The sequence below is a fragment of the Ceratotherium simum genome, chromosome 1 (genome assembly GCF_057802395.1).
Source record: "Ceratotherium simum simum isolate JZ-2026a chromosome 1, ASM5780239v1, whole genome shotgun sequence".
Lineage (NCBI taxonomy): Eukaryota > Metazoa > Chordata > Mammalia > Perissodactyla > Rhinocerotidae > Ceratotherium > Ceratotherium simum.
This window is the reverse complement of record NC_141900.1, coordinates 67,735,053-67,754,163: the sequence shown is the minus strand read 5'-3', so window position 1 is coordinate 67,754,163 and position 19,111 is coordinate 67,735,053. Positions and strand designations below refer to the sequence as shown.

Below are 19,111 nucleotides of genomic sequence, written 5' to 3'. Positions count from 1 at the left end.
TGGGGGATGAAAGGCAAAGAGGGCCCTGGGTTAGATGAGATAAGGAGCTAGAATGAGAGAGTAGGGTCAGAAGCCATTTGGTAAGACTCCAGTATAAGGGCTGGGAGAAGCTAGAAGATCCCAAGTGAGATTTCCAAATATCCCCTGCCTGCAAAAATACCAGATCTAGGGGGTCAGGAGTTAAAATATATATTTATTTATTTAAATGTGCGTAATTCAGTTGCTCACTTACACTCCTTATGTGCTGTGCAGGTTTTTTTAAAATCGAGCTCTTCTATCTGAGCAGCAATGAATGATTGGTCAAGACTATCCACCTTCAATTTACCACGTAGCAGCTAGAACACTCACCTGCATGGTTCAACACCAGGTGCTGGTCTGCCCGCTCCGTCTCCAGACATAGATGTAAGCCACTGGCAAATAGGTCAAAACCAGGACTGAAGGTTAAAATTAAAAATAATAGTAAGTGCTCAGTGAAAATATGTGGGAGGAAGTCCTTTAGGCAGGTGGTCAACTGAGATATCATTCCCACGTCAGGCCATCGCCTTTCCTAGGAAAGTTCTCAAAACAAAAGCGCTGTCATTTTTAGCAACAACTCACTCAGGTGCCCTCAAGTGCTCCCCTTGCTCTGTCCCTGTGAATACCTGTACCCTAGAGCTTACCACAGTGAACTGCAATTGTCTGTTTAATTCTCAAACTTCTTCAGAGCAGCGCCTTTGTTTTTCCGCATTTTCAGGATCTACTCAGTGCCTGGGACATAGAAGGTACTCAGTGTTACGTCCCACAACCATCATACACACAGCATGGCCACATTAGTGTTCCACATCTTGGTTAGTAGTGTCACTATTCAACCTACACTTTAAATGCTATCCATTATTTCAACAAATATTACTGTGTGTCCACAACACAGTGGGCACTGTGTTAGGCACTGGGAATACAGAGGTGAACTGGACAGGTGGTTCCTGCCCTCATGGGGCTGGTAGTCAAGTGAGTTTATATTTGGAAGTTTATGGACTAGTCCCTCGTTGTGAAACCAATCAATGACCAAAGTCACTACAATCACTGTAAGGTCCTTTGCCTTCTCATTTTTGCCCGGGTTCAGATCTTCTTTTTCTCTCACTCCAAATCTAGTAGATGGAATGGCTGGTTGCACTTCTTCAATGCTCCGTGGGAGTGGTATATCGCCACATCCTTGCTATGACCTTGTGGTGGGTGAAGTGTATTTCCTCTGCCCTTAACTTTTGACTTGGCCAAATGATTTGCTCAGGCCAGTGAAATGCTCATGGATGTGAAGTGAGCAGAGGGCTGACTATTGCTCGTGTGGTTGGATTGGGCTCTTGCACTAATGCCTTCATCGTGAGATGAAATACATACCCTGAGTAGCCACTGCCCCTTCAGTGTAGGTCCTAGAATGAGGAGTATAGAGTACAGTTTCCCAGTCAGCTCACAGAATTAAAGCTTAAAACAACCATCTCAGCTGGACTCTATAGACCTACGAGTATAAGAACTTCTTAGCTGTTGGGCTTATTTGTTACACAGCATTAGTGTGGCAACAGCTGACTAAGGCAACAACTGTTACAGTAAGTTGTCTCCCAGCTTTGAAACCTTCCCACTTTCTAAATATCCTCCAACACAGATATGACCATATCATTCTTGCTTTTAATCCATCTGTGGTTGTCCATTGCCTGTCTAATAAAGTTTCATGGCCTTAGCAATATGTTCAGATTTATCTTAATTAATTAGCCTAACGTACTTTTCCTGCTTCATCCCCCTATCGTCACCCTGTGCCTGCCCTAAGCTCTGCAGGCTGAAGAGTTTGAAGAGCTCCTGAAGCTGCCAACCATTCCTTGTGTATGCCAAAATACTTTCCTTCTCAGGCATCAGCTCACCCACATTCACTCTGCCAGAAATGTCTTCCCCCATCTGCCTGTAGAAATTCTACTTTAGGATTTTGCACAAGTGCCATCTCAGTAAAATGGTTACCATCTCCCTTTCATTCAGAATAAAATCCTGCACCTCTGGCCCCACATCATGGAATTCAAATTTTTTTTTTTTGGAAAATGTCTTCTAGCTGTATAGTAGCAGTTTATTTAGAAATCTTTCTAAGTTAAGTCATTATATCATTGGAAGCAAGAACTATAGCTTTAAATCTTAATGTCCTCCAGATGCTTTTTAAGTAATATCTGCCCAGTTACTTTGGACTGAATGTCGAATGAATAAATGACCAGGAATTTTAATTCACTCATTATTTAAAATGGTCCACCTGGCCAATAACTGAATTAATTGACATCATTTTAATATGGAATAGTCACTGTTGTTCAATTCTTGGAGACCATAGGTACTAAGTATCTGCAGTTCTACAGAATAAAGAATTTTCTTGCCCCAAATGCCAACAGACCTTATTGACAAGCACTTCTAGACCTTTCGTTCTGAATCTCTTCTTCAGATGTCAAAACTTTGAGGGAGTTACAAAACGATTTTGCCATTCATTTCTTAATAAAAATGATAGTAGTAATTATTTTTCCATATATTTAGCTTTATGTAAGATTAATGGAAAGCCTTAAAGACATTGAGCAATTGCAAAATAAACTGAGTATCTCTTTCCTATGGAGTGTGGTTGGAGTCCCTAGTTAAAAAAACATATCCCTCTGTATCCCTCTGTTTCACTTTTTCACCCTCACTCATATCTTATAGCACTCTTAGGCCTACTTAACCCACAAACCTTGGCCATTTGGGGAGTACTCTCTTTCCCTACTAGTCTTGTTTCCAAGCCAGTGGGGAAAATAACGTCACTAATGGTGCTTATCCTTTCACAAGATGGCCGCCAAGAGGCCTTCCAGCGCCCAGGACAGTTGTGCCTTCGTCAGTCCATCCCATTTCCGTGACTGCTGTCTCCCCAGGCACACCCAAGAAACCTGTGCCTGTGTAGCAGGCATGTTAAATAGTAAACGTGAGCACATCATGCAGTTCACAAAAATTATCCTGTGTATTTTACCTTTACATTCCCAAGTTCCCTGAAATTAGAAGAAAAAGTGCATTCCCCAAGAATGTCATAAGAGTAGGAGGCCTTGAATCTTGCCACAGTGATTGTGTGTTTTAAGTGCTGGAGGCAATCAGCTCCCCAGAACCCTTCTGGTCCCCATCTCCTTATTTCTCTTTCACGTATCCGTCTGCGTGGCTTGGCTGGAACCGACGTGTACGGCATGTGGCTTTTTGCCGCTTGAGCTGCCACAGAAGTAAATGTCATTGGCATATAATGCCTGATTTCCATTGTGACTCACAGAGCAAGGGATTCTGTCCGAGAGCTCCCAGGTCGTGATGTGTTCTTAAAGCAGAAGCAGGGCCGGCCCCGTGGCTTAGTGGTTGGGCGCGTGTGCTCCGCTGCTGGCGGCCTGGGTTCGGATCCCGGGCGTGCACCCATGCACCGCTTCTCCGGCCATGCTGAGGCCGTGTCCCACATACAGCAACTAGAAGGATGTGCAGCTATGACATGCAACTATCTACCGGGGCTTTGGGGAGAAAAATAAATAAATAAATAAAATCTTTAAAAAAAAAAAAAAAAAGCAGAAGCAGAAAAGGATAAGAACCATGCCTCAGAGATGCTGTTCCTATTCAAGTGTATCTATCGCGATAAAAAGGACATACACAATAAAGATGCTGTTGCCCTCAAGTATGTTAGAAGAAGCTGCTTGACTTGTTTTGTTGTGGCCAGGGACTGGGCAACCCTGGAGATTTGCTCCAAAACTCAACTAAGCAGACACTGGTCAGTCAGGGATGGAGAGTTGTTGTCGCATTTTTTCAGATAGATAAAATTCACTTGGGCACATACCAGAAAAATAAGACTGTGACTAAAAGATAACAATGGTTTTTTGATGCAGTTTACCAGAATTTTGTGTCATTAAATTTTCAAGTTGTAAAACACTTTAGGACAGAATTGGCTGATAATGGGGGCCTGAAGCTGCCGCAGACGTGTCCTCAGCCTTGGTTCCCCAACCCCACTTCCTCACTCCACCCATCTCCCCACTCTCCAACCCCCACCCAGGCTGAGGAATCAACAGGAGGGTTTGGAAATTCACAAAGAAAGAGTAAATTGAATCAGTAAGTTCAATACATCAAGAGCATTGACCCTGGACCCGGGAGTGAGGTTCAAACCCTAGCTCCATTATTTCCTTGCTGGGTGCTCTTGGGCAGATTAATTACCTTGCCCTGTTTCTCAGTCTCTTCATCTGTGAAATACGGAACTTAATATAGTTGTTGTGAGGGTTAAATGAGCCAATATTAGGCTGATCATATGAAATGGCCATTATTTGACCATTTCTGAATTGAAAAATTAAAAATTCTTTATGGTTTATCCTAATATATGTAAAGCACTCAGGCCATTTCCTTGAGGGAAAGGACAAGAAGGATTACACCCTGCTCCAGACTAGGTGTGGGGAGGCGTGGATTCTAGTCCAGCTCTGCCTCTGGCTTACGGGGTGAGCCTGGTTCTCCTACATCTGCGCTCTCCACCCCTCTCCTTTCTAGACAGAGGTGTCCCTGGTGGTGCCTGAGGTGGATTCCTCCTTCTGTGCTTTACAAGCTCTCCCTTCTCATCTGCTCTGGGAATCTATTCGATCAGTTATCCCTTCTAATCCTATATCACCAGTCTCTTCCTCTTGGATGCTATCTTCTCACCAGCATGTAAATGTACTCAAATCCCCTGCATTTTAAAAAGCAAATAAATAACTCTTTCTCCAACCTCTATCCACCCCACCCCAAGCCAGATTTCCTCAAAAAGTTACCTCTATTTACCACCTCTTCTTTTCACTTCCCATTAATTTATTAATCCATTGCAACCTGGCTTCTGCCCTCACTAAAAATATAACTAAACAGAAGATAAATATGACTCTAAAAAGCACTAAATTATGTTGTCAATACTTGAAAACCTCTTTAGCCTCAAAAGCCACTGATTTTGACAAAGTCGGGAGTGACCTTGGATGGACATTTTTAAATCTCTATCTTATTTGCCTTTTTGCAGCGCCTGACCCTGGTGGCCACTCTCTCCTACTAAAAAACTATCTTTCTGTGGCTTTGGAAATGAACACACACATAAGACATATACATGATACACCATGTAAAGGAAGAAGTAAAATAATTATCCTTGTTCCAGTTACTAGTGATATTTTTAGAAAAAAAAATTAAGTGACTAAAAATACAGCTAAGCTCAAGAAGAGAAATATGAGTCTAAAATACACTAATATATATTTTGAATATTTGAAAATCTCTTTAGCCACAAAAGACATGATTTCTTTAAGAGGCAAGTGGAGATTGAGAGGAATTGTTTAGTAGTTCTAATTTAAGACTGGAAAGAAGTCACATTGAATCTCTGTTCTGGTGAAAAAGATAGACATCAAAAAATTTGTAAAAATAAATCTTTTATCCTTTACACCTTTATGCTTTCTCGCATCCTCCCTCCTTCCCACTCAATTTCTTTTCTTCAGCCTAAAAAGCTACTAAAATCTCTCCTATTCTTAAAAATGTTTTTTTCGCCCCTCTTCTTCTTTCAAGCTCTTTTCCAATCTCTTCCCTTCCCTGCACTGCAAAATTTTTCAGGAGAGAATGCCATCTGCACTTGCCCACCTCCTCCACTTGCTGTGGTCTGACGTTCACCCACATCCACCTGCTAAAATTGCTTTATTTAGGTCAGCAGTCACCTCCTGAGTGTCAGATCTGATGGCCTCTTCCCAGCGCTCGCCCTGTTCCATTGCCCTGAAGCACTGGCTCCTGTTCCCAGCTGTGCATCCTGGGATCCTCTCCATTCCCTGACTCCTGAGGCACTGCCACCACCTCTCACTGACCCCTTCAGCTTAGGCATTCTACAAGGCCTTCTTCTGGTTTCTCTCCTACCGCCTTCTCCTCCCCACCCAACATCTCTTATCTTTATCCATCCTTTGACTCTGGGAGTGGCATGACAATCCACCTTGTCTCTTAGACGTGGGACCTTGGAGAGATTGCTGGCTTCCTCACCTCTTCTCCTAATAGGTCCCCAGATCCTATGGCTCCACCAGTGTATGAGAAGGGCTTGTTTGGCTTTTATTGCTGTGACCTTGCTTCCTGCCACCGTCATCTCTTGTGTAGATTGTCTTTGTCCTTTGCTTGTTCTCCCTGAATCTGGACTCAACCCACCTATAAGTTCTCTTTCCCCTAGCTTCCAGAAACAACTTTCTAGAACATGGTTCCTCTAATAATACATCCATCCTCAAAAACCTTTGGCTCCCTCTTCTTACAGCATGATAACAGAAGCTCCACATCCTATTGCAAACCACTTTTCCCAACAAAATGCCTATTGCACCCTGCAACACACCCACTACTAACCTATAATTAATCATACTGATGGACCCCTGAGCATGCCGTGCACTTCCAAGTCTCTATCCTTACCCATGTTCCCTCAGCGAAGAAGACCCTTTATCCTTTCTATTGAAATTCTGCCCATCCTTCAAGGTCCAGCTCATGGGCCCTGTGGAGCCCCTCCAAGGAGGCGGAATTAATTGTTCTCTCTTAGGTACACTTTCTTTTTCCCTCTCTTGTAGCACTTAACATGCTCGTCACACATTGAATTTGAAAACTTCCTTCAGTCAGTTAGCTGGCTTCAAACAGGTCCCTGGCCACTCTTTGTCCCACCTTATGGCTGCCTTCAGGCAATGCTACAGAATCCTGGAAGGACCCATTGAAAACCATAATTCTCCTTCTTGACTCTGCTCCTGAGAACAAGGACAAATTATTTCTCACATTTCTACCCCAGGGTTTCTACCAAGAAAATTATATAGGTGCTCAACAGATGTTAGCTGGAGTGAATTTTTATCTAGCCATTAATGGAAAAAGAAGAAGCTGATAATGTTTCTTTTTTTTTTTTTTTTTTCAGTAAACTGATAAAAGGTAGAAGCACATTCTAGAATAAACTTTGCAAACTGTGAAACAAATTCAGTCCATAAGGGAAGGGCATTGTGTGGCTAAGATATGACAAGAGAAGGAGTGACTCTTTAGAGTGACAATTTCTTTCAAGACCAGGAAAAAAAAAATTAAGGCATTTCCAGGAGAGAAGGAAAAGGACTTTTTTTGTATATGTGCCTTACAAACACCTCTAGATTTTGCTTTGGTGGTACTTCACTGCCTGACAAAAGCCAATTGACTTCTCATGTTGGCACGTGCTTCTGCACAGAGACCAGGGGCTGGGATGCTTGCAAACACATTCACATTCCCACCCAGGCTGTGGCTGAGCCTGGGAGACCTAGCCTCCAGTTGTTCCTGAAGTTGATTACCTCCCCTCTGCCCCTCTCTTGTTTACACGGAACAGAAGATTTGGAGCTACAAAAGGAAGAATTGGCATCCATAGTGACATTAAAAGGCTCCTTGCTACAACTTTGCTGGCAGAAACCTTGACAGTTCAGTATTTTAAGAAATCTGTTCGGACAAAGTTCCTGTTGGGAAATTCAGCAACAATTGATGACCTCATTTATAAAGCCATGCAATACAGTACAGATCTTTAGAATCGAAGACATTTGGAGAGAAAAAGAAAGATATGCATATAGATGTTCATTTCGTTGTTATTTATAGCAGCAAGAAAATGGAAAATAACCCAATAATTCAGCAATGAGGATATGATACGTTAATTTATGAGCACATTTATTTATATGTTAAATTTTTCAGTCATTCAAAATGACATTTGTGAATCAGATCTAAATATAAGAAAACATTTTTTATGTTAAATATGGAGGGAGCAAGATGCAAAATTATATCTTAACTAAGTAAAAATACAAACTAAGAAGATTTTAACCTTAAATTTGAATGATTTTAACAATGGTTTCTTTTGCAGGGTATGATCACTTATAATTTTTTCTCTTTTATTTTGTTTTTAATGTTACACATTTTCTCCATTGAACATGTATGTTCTTACAGTCATATTTTTAAAAACAACTTAACATAGAGGGGTACAGAACTGTCACCAAGCTCCAGATGTGGTCTGATCAGTGTTCCTGGTCTAGAGAAAATTCTTTGACCTTGTTATAAATTCAGGCTAAGTTTGTTTATTCTTCCTTGAAATAAAGCATGGGTTTGAGCCAGCTGTGCTAGCTTACCAGTGCCCCACATCTTCAGCCTAAAGTTGATTGGTACTAAGATTGAAAGCCCTCTGAGGCTCCATTTGAGGAAGACTCATTAACTGGAAGGAAGTTCTCAGCAGATGTGACATCCTTGAAAAAATGAGCCAGATCGTAGACAGAGCTGGGCCCAGCACCTGGACTGCTTGTAAAATGGGTTTCCGAAGGGGAGGTTTCAAGAGTGCTTTCCAGCTTGCTCTCTTCTCTCTCCGGCTCGGGACTGCAAGAGTGGGAGGAGGAACGAATGGGAGAAAACATGAGATGAGTCACCGAGATGTTTTCAAAGATATCTTCATCTCATAACTTTATCCATGATGTTGGGTAGAATGACAGAGAAGTACTCAAAAGGCTTTTGTAACTTCCCTAAGTGTAAAGGTTTGCAAAAAGACTTTGTATTCTTGGCTAAGATATCAGAGACATCTAGAGATGGTATTCTTGGTATTTTGTTAATAAATCTGACTTTAAGGAGTTCACAATATCAGGGATAGCGCTGGAAAGATAATTATGAAATAGCGTGACATATGCAATAGCAAAAGCCCATACACTGTATGGAAGTAATTCAAAGGAGGGAATTACACAGAGGAAGGACTTTACATAGGAGGGCTTTAACGTATGAATAGAAGCTTACCATGTGAGCAAAGCAGAACTGACTAGGAAAAGACGTGAAATATAACGAATACATGAAGAGAAAACACTAAAAGGAGCTTTATTACTTTACATAGAGGAAGGACTTTACATAGGAGGGCTTTAACGTATGAATAGAAGCTTACCATGTGAGCAGAGCAGAACTGACTAGGAAAAGACGTGAAATATAACAAATACATGAAGAGAAAACACTAAAAGGAGCTTTATTACTTTCAAGCTATTAAGGCTGTATTCTTGAGTTCCTAAGATTGGAAAGAAACCTGACGCAACATGTGAAAGTACATTATAGGCACTTCCTAAACATTAGTTGAAATGAATAGAGACCAATTCCTTACTTCCAAACTGGACATTTTTGGTGAAATATATTTTTTAGCATATGTGCAGAACAGCTGAGATGTCTTAACACACAATAGATTCCCAAAAATTAGAAGCAAGAGCACTTATTCATGGCTGAACATATGTGATTATCTGAAATATTTGTTTCACAATCTCATGCTTGTCGCTGTGTTAATAGAATTGTAGGCAATGCTTGGAAATCATGTGTCATATTTGCCTTGGGATGACTTAGAGGGGGAGCATTTTTGCATGTAAATGGATTGGTTATGGCCCTTTGGGGCCAATTTTTATTTGTGTTATTAAATTAACTCCTTCCTGCAATTACTGGCTTAAGGATGCAGGCAAGTACTGAGCAATAAAATAAAATTATATTTTGGTCTGAATTTAATTGCTGCACAAATTAGGTTGCAAAGCTCATTCTTTGTGAGAGTTGGGAATAACCTGTTAATATCATTTGCCTAGAGGTCATGGTTCACATTTCAAAGCTTCCTTTAATTGGAATGGAATAGAGAACAAGCTAAAGCAATCTGGCTCTTACAAGCTGATGATACTGAAGGACTGAGTTTAAGAACAAGCCTGGCCTTGTGGTGGCAGTGCTGGTTCCCCATAAGTGGGCACTCTCTGAGTTGGTTTTACTAGAGAGGCGCTGGGTTGTTGCTGATATTCACTAAACTCTGGACTCATAGTTATGATGTGACTGGCTTCTGACAAAGCCAACTTCTTTACCACTGGATAAAGTAAAATAACTGGATTTAAACAGGACTCACCCTAGAATTCTACGTGGTGACTCCCCTTGGTCCTATGGGTGTTTTCACATTGTGGTTCCATATCTGGCCCTGTATAGACCCCTTGGACCCCCTTACAAGCCCACAAACTCCTTCTGCTTTGCCTGTCCCCCTCCACGTCTCAGAACATGACCTCCCTGCAATTGACTGCCGAATCTCTAGTACTTTCCTCTTCTCCCCACCTTGCCTGGGTAAATTGCATCTACTTGTCTTCTTGAACTTCTTGGTTTCCCTTTTGCACAGCAAACCCTCCATTCTTCCCACTCGTCCCTGGATTATACTATTCTGTTGCAGTGTAATCCCTATTGTAACAGGAGACCAGGACACATAGGTTATCTGTCAATCTGTGAGCAGAAAGAGCAGAGAAAGTAAAGGCGTCCAATCTTAACCATTTGATAAAACATAGATTTAATCTCTACCAACTGCATTGAAATTTGTCCTCTTATTGAAAATATCAGGAACTAATTCTATCTTGAATTATTTGCATGTGAAATTGATACGTGTTTCAGAATTGGCAGAAGTTTACTTATGCGTTAGATCTGAAAACCAAGAAGAATGTGATGACAGCCCAGAAGCTTCCCTTTTCCTAATGATGAAGAAGCTGGTTCCCATTTTACATCATCTAAAGAATAGTATACCATTGGCGCAGTAGTTTTTTGCCACCATATTGCCAGGACATGCTTGGCAAGGCTAAGCTAAGGATTTTGGCATTTTCATTTTTCCTTTTGGCATGATTTTTCATCAGCCTGCAATTCTGGAATGCATTTCCATGGTATATTTGGAAAATTCGAGCTGGCAAGATGATCAGCTTTCAGAATTTCTCCAACTATCTCTTTGAAGGCACTCAGGATTATAAGAGAAGAATTATATTGGGCCTTGCTCTTCTACCCCCCAAGTTCTCAGGTTAACCATTCCATTTGGTCAAGTCCAACATGCCCCAAGGACTTCCAGACCAGGACTCTCCAAGCCAGTGAAAGCAAATCATGGTCACTTGTCAGAGGTTGGTGCTCTGGAGGAGGGAAGAAGAAATATGTGGTTTGAAGATCTGTTTATAGCTAGGATTGCATTTTATGGATCTGGTTTTATTTCAGTCTATGTAGGTTTTGCTTCTATTTCAGGCATTTTTAAGGGAAATACCAAAATAGCAAAGTCCAGGGAAATAAACTTCCTCATATTAATTCCTTGTAAATATGCGTTACAAAATGTAACTCAGCCTTAGCATGCTATTGGAAAAATCCCGTCTGCTCTAGACCCTTTGCCTATGTGAGTTCTGAGGCTGTAGTGTAGTATACTGCTTGTGATGTCCACAGACAGACACCTGAGTTTGAATCCTGAGTCTATCACTTACTGGATAGTGACAGTAGACATGCTCCCTAAATGTCATGGGTCTTAGTTTCCCTTTTTGGAAAATGGCCATTTTTATGGTATTGGCCCATTGTAAGCACTGCATATGCATTTGCTGTTATTTCTCCCATCCTCCCACGGATGTTGAGACTATGTCACATAGCATTTAGCATCCTAGGACCTAAAGATAAAGTGATAGTATAGCAGGCTTTGTAAGTTTTGCTTATGAACATCTCACCATAAGGGTGAGAAAAAGGGAAGCCGCTGTCTGTGTATGGGGATTTTTCTATTATGAATATTTTCCCTTGGGGATAAAAAAATTGTTTAGTTAAGTTTTTGCATATGTTTTGGTTTTAAAATGCACCATGTAAAAAAATCAGAGATTAACATACTGATTAGCCCAACTGACTAGAGAAATATCTCTCCAATGTCTCTTGAATGAAATAAAATAATTGAACTGAGCCAATAGTAATTACACTTCTGAACCGTTAGGGCAGAATCCCTACTTCTGACTTTATACCCTTGGGAGATATGGTCTGGTTTGGTCTCTACTGGGCCTGTTTCTGTTAGACAGGGGAGGAAGTGAAGGCAGTGTGTGTGTGCAGGCACATGTTCACACGTGGTCAGAAGCGGAGGGTGTCTTAAGAAGGCTAAGATGTGGTTGGAGGTGAGCCTTTTGCAATACACACCCTACTTGTTCAGAATTTTCTTGAGGTTCAATTTAACCCTAATGACCTCCCTCTTAAGAATGTATCAACCAAAAAAAAAAAATGGGGCTCTAAGTAGCCATGTCATAAACTAAGCAGGTCATTACCATCACATTCATTGCCAGCGATGAACATGCATCTTGGTCCCAGATTCTGGAAGTAATCTGTTTCGGACCAGGAGTTGGCAAATGGAAGGATTTGCTATTAGTGCCACCTCTCTAAAACCCAGGAAATGGAATCCCTTCAGCCTTCTTTTAAATGCTCAATATAAATTGTGCTCATTTTAGTTAAGACCCATAGGTAGACTAAGAAAAATTTAGACAGCCAGTTTAGAAATTGTCCTACAATAGTCAGTATATACAACAGTCTGTACTTTCTGATCCAAAAATACATATCACCTAACAGAATTCTCTTTTGATTTGTGAATTTATTTTAAAAGTATTACAAAGGAATATGAATTATATCAGATTTGGTAATAATACATTTAATAAATCATGTTCATGGAAAGGAATAGAATTTAATTAGATTGAATCTTTCCCAAGAAAATGCAGGATAAATGGCACCAGCAGTACCTAGCCAGAGCAGAGCAGAGAGTGCAGGCTATAACGTGGGGGTGAAATGGAAAGAGATTTCTTCTGATTTTTATTCAGATGCCCAGGGGTGACTTTTTTCCTCCTGAATTTTCTAGGGATCTGATGCCGTGATTCCCTTTTCCCATCTGTAGACAACAGATGATAAATCTGAATGTGTCCAGAAGTTTGATGATATGCCACCAGTAATACAGTTTGAGCCTCTGGAGTGCAAGTCCATTAGGTGTATGCTTCATACTAGTTCTTGGGAGCTTGACAAGCAGTAGTTCAAATATCAAGCCAATAAAATATAGGTTTCCCTTTCTTTTGAGGTTCATCAGCAGCTCTCTAAGCTCATATATACTCTTTTCATTGCATTGTCTAGAAAGGGAGGAATACCCAATAATAACCAAGTTAACTAATCCCGTCTGTGATCTCAGTAACAAAACTATTAGCTAAGATTCCATGGAAAAATTCTTTGGAAGCTTCTCCAAAGACTCTGCAGCTGTTTTGTATAAAGTGACCCCTCTGGAAATGTAGATAAAGCTGCTAATTTTCCAGAACTAAACCGTGACTGGCTCAGTGAACTAAAGAGCTTGCTTGCTAGCTTTTGAATAGATGAGGTGAGTGGATCAGACTGAAGGCCAAAAAATATTCTCTACCTTGCAACTTTGTCTTAAAGATGAATTTTCTAGGAAAAATTACCCAAAGAAAATTTACATTTCACAGTGTCCACGTAATTCATGATCTACCTATCTTATTGCTGGCAGGTCTGATAGCATCTTTAACTACTTGGTAAATCTGGTATGTAGGAACTCACCTGTTCTTTCTTGATATAGCTGCTCACCAGCAGAGCTACTGAGCCCCAAACTGTGCTACAGTGTCCACCCTGAACTCAAGAATTTACAGTCATTCCAAGAAAGTGACCTTATTCTGCTATAGATGGGTCCTTTGGGATGACTTGGAGTAGTGAGACCCCCCCATTCTCAAAAGACACCAAAAAACAAAAACTATTCTCCATTTTGTACATTAAAGATGAATTTACAGTTAGTCTTCTTTTCGTTTATGCAAACGTCTCTTAGCAGCGATTCTCAGACTGTGGTGTGTGTAAGAATCCCTGGCGGGCTGGGGAAAATGTTCCTAGACTCCGCTCCCTGCGATTCCGGTTTACGAGGGAGACAGGAGGACCCCAGGATTCTGCATTTTGTTGAGAACTGCAAATGATTCTGATCCAGGTGGTCCGTGCAGATCACACTTAAAGAAACTGAAGCTAGAATCCCTTGGTTCAAATCCCAGCTCTGCCACTTTTTACCTTTGTAACCCTGGTCAAGTTACTTTACCTTCTTAAGCCTCAGTTTCCTCATTCTGCATAATAGGGATAATAATAATACCTCCTAGGGTTGTTGTGAAGACTAAATTGGTTAATCCAGATAAAGTGCTTAGAATGCTACCTGCACTATTAATTGCTCAGTAAATGTTAGCTAGATCAATCCAACAGGTGATAGATGCCTTGAAATAGATTGTTTCAATCAGATTGATATCCCATTAATATATTGTTGAGATCAACCAGGGGATATACTGAGTTATGTAGGTATGTTGGGGGGACAGGTAGTCATTTAATGGAGTTAGTTCTTCAGTGGCTTGTCATTGCTCATAGGACAACAACCAAACTGCTTAACGTGGTCTCTAGGACCCTGTAGGTCACCCTCTGCTTGCTCTCCAAGCTAACCTCACACCATCCTTATAATCTTTCTCACTGTGACCAGCAGCATTTGGCTTCTTGCAAGTTTTCAAAAATGCCACATTCCCTCCTAGGCAGTGTGCATCTAGACAGACCCTTTGCATATACTATTCCTTATGTCTTAGATGCTGTTCCCCTCATTTTTAATTCATTAACTTTTACTCTTCCTTTAGATGTTAGCTCAACTGTCGCTTCCTCAGAGATATTTTTCCTTAACCTCACTAAGTCAAGTCTTTTTCTTATTTGTGTTCATAGCACATGTAGCTCACAGATCTCTTGCATACCCCATATCACAGTTATACTTTAATATTTTTTGCCTCTTACACTAGAGTTGTTGTGCTATAAGGCAAAAACCGTGTCAATTTCTTTTGTCACTAGCACTGTGTTTGACATAGAAACACTCACTAAATGTTTGTTGAACAAATGATTAGATTTGGTTGAGGGAGGACCCTGGCTGGAATAACATGCTTCTGCATAAAACCAATGAGGATTTGGACAGTCTCAGGAGAGTGAGAGGGCAAAGGGTAGGTGTCCTTATGGCAGAGGACAGTAGGCAGGAGAGGTTAGAGATGTTCCAGAAAGGTGGTAGAGAAAACCCGAGCCATCCATGGCCCTGGAGGGTGGAGGTGGTCTGGACAGAGCTGAGAAAGATTACCAGTGTTGGATTTTGGTGCTTGAGAGGCAGAACTTGAGTGAGAATTCCTTCCCAAGATCACAGTGGCACAAAGAGACAAAATGGAAAACCAGGATTCAGATTCTCAAAAGAGCAAATCCAACATCAAGATCATGGGGCCAGAGCTGAGCACTTGGAGATGGATGGAAATGGGGTTTGGACTGAGAATCATTTAGGAAAAAAGGAGGCCCAAGGCTACTATTGCTTATGAGACAGTGGGTGTGTGGTAAATGGATAGTTCACCTTGGCTTCAAGAGCCAGAGACATACAGAGAGCAGGCCTCAGCCTCCTCCGATGCCTGATCTGTGTCATTAATGGTCTGAGGGCACCAGGCTTGCAAAAATCTTTAGGAAATTGAGAAGGTTCTCCTTGAGATTCACAGCGATGGCACAGAGAATAATTCCTTTCTCTCTAACTTAAGCCAGAATCATAGCCTTCTTTGACACTTGCCATTTTTAATCAGTCTCTGTAGAATTGAGGGCTTCCCACACACTCACATGTGAGATTTTCACCGTCTTATCCCCCGCCTGGGTCTGACCAGGCCTTGCAGCCTTTCATTGCTCAGTGGCGGCCCCTGCTGTTAAAGAGAAAGATAGCAGCACATCCAGAGTCAGTGACATTAACTCTGGTCATGCAACCAGGAGAATTTGGAACAAGCAGGGGAGGAGTCCGAGGGGGTGTAAATGGGATGAGGAAATCCCCAGGGAGATCCCCAGTGTTCAGGGCGCCTTGGTGAGGTGCTAATGCAGAGAAGAAGCTGAGCCTAAAGACTGTGCTTAAAAATCTTCCACAGGCTTCCCGTTTAGTAGCTTCTACCCAAAGATTTGCTAGGAACCACCACAGTGTCCTCAGAGAAATACCACTGCAAACTTTTATTTGGGGGCTTTCAGAGCTGTTAGATGACAAATATTTTAAAAGATACCCCACTAATTCTTTGGGTTAATTTACAGTAAATTTTGATTGGGAGTGCGGGCACAGGAGGGGCTGTTTATGTTTGTTTACATCCCGAGTAGGAATCAGAATATGGATCCTCCTGTGGGAACCCTGCTGGGCTGCACTCCTGCCATGCACACGTGCCTGGGTATGTGAGCACCCCCGGGGTGCATGTGCTGTGTGTATAAAGTGGGGCGGATACACAACATTTCTGAACAAAAGCTGTATGTGAGGAGGAGAAAGAAAGCAAACTCATAATCAAATAAAAGTAGGGAGGGGGGAGAGATGAGATTGCGGTTGATTATGGGTCTGGCAGCAGATGTTCTACACGAATCCAACTCGCTACAGCCAGTCTGTTTCCATGGCAACAGAATCAGTAATTATTGAGCCCAGGCACTCCCCCCTTCTTTCTCCCAACAAGGTGGAGGCTGACGAATAAGAACTATCTCCAGCCCATCACCAGCTCTTTCTTTTCCTTCGTCTTCCTCTTTTTCTGTTTTTTAGTTCTTTATAAGAAAAGTGGGGGTATTGACAAGTACCAAGAAGAGGAGCTATATGTTTGTTAATGAAAGCAATAGGGCACTAAAATTGAAATGAAGTTATTATTTTTCTCTTGCGATGGTATAAGAGAAAAGCTCTTCGCAGAAAAGCCGATGATCTCTGAAGATGCTAAATAAATGAGCAGGAGTTTCCCTGAAATGGAGGCTCCCTTTGATTGGCTGATCTTTTCATGATTCCTGCCAATCAGAGCACCCCTGGGCTCCAGCTCCATAAACATAAGCAAAGCTACATGCTTATTCTTCTGGACTTGAAGTGTATACCATTCAAAGGTGTGCGGCGGGTCTCCATTCACATGGCTCAACTGGAAACGTATTTCATGAACAAGCTTACTCAGGAACCGTCTGGTATTCCAGCACATTGCTCTTCTGGGGGACGACTTTAAGTCATTTGGTGGTGACAGCAGCTTAGAAGCAGTATTTGTAGTTGGGAAAGATGGACTTACGGGAGCTTGGTGAGTAAACCTCAGTCTTACACATCTGTCCGCTGCTATTAGCAGTCTGGGCTAAAGTGTAGCTTTGTCCTATTCTCTGCCGAGAAAACTATGAATTGGAGCAAGCACATGGAACAACAGGCATTCTACGGCTCCTGTGATGTGTGAGCTTCTGTATTCCAAAGGCTGCATGCATTTCTTGGGTATTATCGGATTTGCAGTTGACTGTGTACTAAACTAGGACATTGGTTTGTCTAGTTAGGATTATTGTGAGGAGCAGAGTTTTGCTTTGTGTCCCTGAGTATTGATTCATTTCAAAAGAAGATGCTTTTAAAACTAAATTAATAAGAGTCAACCCTGTGCATTGCTGGGAAGAGAGAGAAAGGTGCAGGCACAGAGCCAAGCCGTGACCTGCTTGATTGTGTTGCTGGTGTTTGCACTGTGTAGAGAGATATTACAATGGTCTGTCAAACACTTCTTCAGACCCCCAGCCACAGAAGGAAGCATCTCTTCTGTGTGTGCTGCTGTTCTCGGCGTGGGAAGTGTGCAACTGAGCTAGGTCGTGTCCCTTCCTTCTTTCATGAAACCAGTCTCTAAATTGAAATATGTTCTCTCTCTTTTTAAAAATGAATTGCAAAGATGAGTTGAAGTGCAGTCAGAGAGGTTTTAGCTGTCAAAAAACTGTGCTTCGAAATGACTCTGTTTTGCGTTTGCGTCCTTTTAAACCTCTGAAAACCAGAGAGGGTTTGCAAAGTTATATTCAAGGATTGGCTCTTGGCCAGGGGAGGGATGCTCTGAGCTATTGCTCTGCTTCCTGGGGTTTAATTTTCTGATACTGGTGATGAAATTCTCAATTTTGTTGGGTAGAAGCAGAAAAATAAGAAAGCAGTGCTGTAAACAGGCAATGGAGGGGCAGCGTGAGGAAGAAGAAACTCTTTGCCTTTAGGGACCCTTCTAGCTGCAAACTTAAAAATATATCTGGCAAGACAGAACTCAAGCACAGTGTATGATTCTAGAGGAACTATAATCCTTCCGAACGTGGAGAGGAGAGGTATTGCCTTGGGCTTGGGTGCAGAGGGTAGGGGCTGAACTTGGGGCTTCCATCTCTGCCTAAGAACCTCTCCCCAGTGTCTCTGCTGATTTTGAGGCTTGATCACTGTTACTTTTTATAAAAATGTGATTTTCTATCTTAAGTGCCAGGAAAACTGAGAGCATGCTTGGTGTCTTCTATTTACAGTCCACTTGGGTTCAAATAACAGAGAGAGGAAAAGAGAAAAAAGCATGATCTTCTGGTTCATAAATAAATACATGTGAAATAGCTGTACATGTGAAATCTCATTGAGTTGTCCTTTAAAACAATGTCCTTTTGACAGAGGAGAGTGGTGTGGGTTTTCTTGTGGCTCTAGAATGGAATTTGCTGTTTCCTAAATGGGATCTGTGATGAACGAATAAAGAAACAAAAGAGCTAGGAAGGTTTTGCCTGTAGAAGACTCAAAAGAAGACTCAAAAGCACGGCAAGGGTGATCGGGTGTCGGGGAGGGACCTTCGACTCTTGTGACCAGTAAAGAAGTGGGGCTGGCACTGCAGGAGGAGACGGAGAGTTTCCTAAGTGTGGGTGACAGTGTACACCATAGGGCAAACCTGGTCGCTGGACCGGGTCAGTGACCTGTTAGCTGAAGGCCTCTCTAGAAATGTAGGCTGTCCTCTGGTCAGAGGAGGCTCAAGGTGGTGTGCTAGATTGAGAAGGCCACCTGATGGGAGGCAGGTGTGTACAGTGAACTCTCCTTGCTGCATCTCACTCCTCAGTACACCTCGATACATGCACACTTTTGAGGAAATCTGGTTTCTACTGGATGTGCATTAAGTGACAGTCATCTTATTAGAATGAGTCTCCATCCTCTTTTGGTCTCTTCTCTCCCCCAGTAGTGTCACTTTACATAAGTGAAGTACTGGCACCTGTTGGCAAGAATGAGAGAAGAAACAGCCTTTTATGGAAGCAGTAAAAATGTAAAAAAAATAAATTAATTAAGAGTAGTTATTAACCTATTTTTGGATCATGGAAGTCTAAGAATTTGAAAGCTGTGAAACTTTCCCCAGGCCCTTAGAACGTACATCTATGCGTAATCCTATAACACTCTGATGACAGCCCATTTCAGAGTCAAGTAGAATCTCTGTCCTGTGTAAATAGCCAAGAATTTATTATACCCTCAAATTCATTATCTCCCTTTTGCAAATAGATCCACTGAATACTGCCA

General features: G+C 41.7%; 1 protein-coding gene across 3 annotated transcripts in view; it reads left to right on the top strand.

The window, feature by feature from the left end:
• The window catches only part of ELMO1 (engulfment and cell motility 1), a 536,712-nt gene that overhangs the window by 387,662 nt on the left and 129,939 nt on the right, over positions 1-19,111 (top strand). The window lies entirely within an intron of this gene.